We start from the raw sequence: 3,941 nt of genomic DNA, 5'->3' as shown, positions 1-3,941 counted from the left end.
ATTAACATTCCATACAGGCAAAGCAAATAGATACTATGATATACAGGATACCTTTAAACCATTTTCTAACATTTTTCAGATTTATTGTATTGATTTATTGATTATTGTAATATAATCGTATAATCGTCATATTTTTTTACACAGGAATACTAACGCAAAATTATTCGGACATTGTCACTACTAAAATTAAAAAATCAGATGAAGGGTTAGGTAATGTACATATTTTTAATTCACATATCTCTCATTTACTACCGATCATCATTTCACAATGATACATTTGTAACGAAATACCCAAAACGTATATCTGTAATCTAAACACAAGTTTTTATATTCTGGAAACGATACAAGTGTCTTAAAATACTTTTTACTTGTTTCTAAGCAGCATAAAATATCGATACTATCCGAATAGTATAAAAGCTACATTTGGATGGAACGATAACCATTTAGACACCCTACCTCTATAATTATGTTAAAATCGTCAGATATACTGTAATATAATCGTCATATTTTTTTACACAGAAATACTAACGCAAATTATTCGGACATTTTCACTAAAAAATTAGATGAAGATAGTTTGTAATCAAACAAAGATACTGTTTAGTTAATGTACACATTTTTTTAATTCACATATCTTTCATTTACTACCGATCATCATTTCATAATGATGCATTTGCAACGAAATAGATATGTCAGCAACATTCGAAACCATCGACTGGAAAAAGCATTCCTCTTGGTCTATTCGTTGTGACGGATAAAATTGTATAATTTCAGCACTCAGCAATGGATTCACTTCAATTGATGCGATTTTAAGACAGAGCTCAATTCAAAGAATCCTCGTTGTTACTAAATATGTTTACAAGGCCTGTGAATAGCGCTAATTTCCCTGCCATGCGCATATCTTTCTTTTTCGTGGCTGTATACCTCGCTGTATACTGATTAGGCATTATCTTGTCCGCAATATGCTTATAGACTTTTCCATTCAGCATTAACATAAAAAAGCCGTCGTACCATCTGAAATCGTTATATATAATTGTCTTGGTATTATAATCAATTTTATAATAAGCGTTTCCTCTCCGATAGCATAAACAAAATTAATTTTAGGAAATGTAAATTATTTTATGTTTTTCTGAAGGTAGAATACAAAACAAAACTAAAAATCAAGTTCTTTTCAAATAATAGACAACTTGAATTAATTATATAATTAATGTTTATAAGAACAATTTTATATTACTTTTAAAAACTTTAAAATGTTTAGAACACTGATTACACTTACATTTCCTGATTAGCGCTTATTATGGCATGTTGTATTTTCCAAATTTTACTTCCAAAACATAGAAAATACCTTCCAGCCTGTGACACCACGTATACGCCAACGAACCTGCACGGTATCGTTTTCAGAATGCATTGTGATCTTAAGGATGTCAAGCTTGACGTGTGCAAACTTCATATAACCAATGAATCTTAATAGTATCAATTCCTTCGCATAACTCATAAGTCCCCTGCAATATTTTTTAAGCATATTATGAGAAAATGAAAATACTTAATGCTAAAAACTATCAATTGCTTTAAATACTTAATAAAATTAATTTTCGTTACTCCTCTAATATTGCTGATAAAAATTATATTATAATAATGGATAACAGGGACTCAATTCACAAATATTTTAGCATAACTACAATACAAATTGCGCTATAGAACACTTTCTCGTTCTTTTCGACTTTTAAAATTTACAAGAAAGCATATACATACATACATGTGCAATTTTGGATACACCTTTCTTCTTAACGGTCTCTTCGGTATCAGCTCCCTGCGGTCAATATATAGCGGCAAAATTGTATACCATATAGTTGAATATAAAATGTTCCTGCGTGAGAAAACAAGAGAAAAGAAGGACATTTATAATAGGTAATGACACGCGATACGAACCACGCAATAGTGTTAATTCGGGATTGAAGGAAAAAAGAGGGGGTAAAGGAGAAGAGATTCTTACAATTAGAGGCACTCTGTAGCAACTCGTATTATCTAGCACAGGAGGACCTCTTGTGCTAGACAATTATTCCTCAACAGTGTCTGAGAATTATTATATTTTGAAGACGCGAGATTGTACATTCAAAGCATCTAAGTTAACGAAAGTAAAGTACAATATAAACATTCTTCGGAGAAATCTTTATTACGCGATAGTGCCTGTCGCACGTGCATACAAATACAGATCACTTTCTCGTTCTCTTAACTTTTACAACTTTTACAAGACAACATATATACGTACGTGTGCGATTTTGGATACACCTTCCTTCTGAAAGATCTCCTCGGCATCAGCTCCCTGCCGTCAATATATATTTCACTATCACTATCATCTATCACGCGGCAATGGTTACGACTCTGTCACTGTCACCATCTATTTTTAGGTTACCGCTGTATTCCAACATAGATCGGTCTTTCTTAACAGCTTCATGTGTCTGTGATTGAGAAAGAAATCTGATAAGCTCTGTACATATACCAGCTCAATATAAGCAACATATACATATACAAATATGTATATATATTTTAGATAAAAACAGTCAGTAAACTTTTATAAAACAATACTCTTTGAAATAATACAAGCGATAATAATTTTTATAATTACCTCTCTATATATCTTAAATGTGCATGAATTTTCTTCTAACTATATTTGTAATGTCATCAACTTTTCACGTTTGTTGAATATTTGTGCCATGAGCACCAACAGCTAATTCCATCAGATCTTCTCGAACATTAACTTCATCGGTATATCTAAAATAAGGCAAATTTTACATAATACAAAAACAATAATTATTACTTACATCTGCTTATATAAAAAGTATATGATTACAAAGATAAATCTGTATCAAAAATCTATAGTTACTGTAACGTATACTTAGATTAGATTTGTACGAGCAAGCAATATAACTAACCTCGCGAGACACCACGCGAGCAAACGTCATTACGTTAAAAAATATTAATGTAAAATATAATTATCCACATACATTATATATAATAGTGGATTATATGTAATAAAAAATCCTACTAACCTCGCAAAACACACCACGCGAACACACGTCACATCACGCGATACACGCGCGAAATTAACTTGCCAAACTCGCCGCGATCTCGATCGCCGTCGTCACTTCGATCCTTGCGTGACGCGAACGAAAGTCGCGAATTAAACGATCGTATTTAATGATGAGAGATCACATTAATAATAATATTAACCTCCTAACGACACGACGCGAACTGTCACATCACGATTGATCACGACGCACACGCACGAAATTCGCGGAACCGCCGCGATCTCGATCACCCGGCTTCGACCGGCCAATCACGCACGCGGAAAAGCGGCAACACTACGTGCGAGATATTTCGACTCGGAACGCTCACTTCTCGGGTAAACATGGATTTTTTTATTATAGATATTTAAGAGTACTTTGATATGCCAAAATTTCGAGTGAACCCTCAGCTTCAATTGGACAGTATCAAATTTTGTGTGATTGTTACTCTACAGTTGTTACATAACAATAAATAACGACAGGTCGCTTGTGACAACGTGCCCCGTGACCAGGGCATGTTGTCACATCAAATGTAATTGCATGCAAAATGTTATCCAAACTGCATTCAACGTAAATATCAATATATTATAGTGCGTTGCAATGTAAAAAAGTAAAATCCTTCACAGAAACATTTACTTTATTTCAAAAAAGTACAAAAAGCACGAAGTTTTCGTCTTAATCTAAATACAAGAATTCCACTCGAATGCGCAACTTATTGATACACATTTTTTCTTTTATAATCATGTCGGTGATTAAACATAAAATATTTTTACTCGTTATCGTCATCCGAAGATTCGCAATAGATTCCCATCAAATTCGTGACAACGTGCCTCGAGGGCACGTTTTTTTACTTCAAACAGCCTCATGGCCGACACGTTT

At 33.2% G+C, this 3,941-nt stretch overlaps 1 long non-coding RNA gene across 2 annotated transcripts; it reads right to left on the bottom strand.

The window, feature by feature from the left end:
• Positions 1-249: 249 nt before the first annotated feature.
• Positions 250-3,421, bottom strand: LOC112468460. Of its 2 annotated transcripts, none has more exons than XR_003042400.1 (6): positions 3,048-3,421; positions 2,624-2,769; positions 2,267-2,456; positions 1,750-1,864; positions 1,274-1,499; positions 250-1,011 (listed from the first exon to the last, which is right to left on the bottom strand). It is a non-coding gene; the product is annotated as an uncharacterized LOC112468460 (long non-coding RNA). The 2 variants fall into 2 exon arrangements; XR_003042401.1 differs by having other exon boundaries at positions 1,754-1,864.
• Positions 3,422-3,941: the final 520 nt, after the last annotated feature.

This window comes from Temnothorax curvispinosus, unplaced genomic scaffold (genome assembly GCF_003070985.1).
Source record: "Temnothorax curvispinosus isolate PA1 unplaced genomic scaffold, ASM307098v1 QBEX01018498.1, whole genome shotgun sequence".
NCBI lineage: Eukaryota > Metazoa > Arthropoda > Insecta > Hymenoptera > Formicidae > Temnothorax > Temnothorax curvispinosus.
Note: the sequence above shows the minus strand (reverse complement) of the source record. Positions and strands in the feature narration are given on the sequence as shown.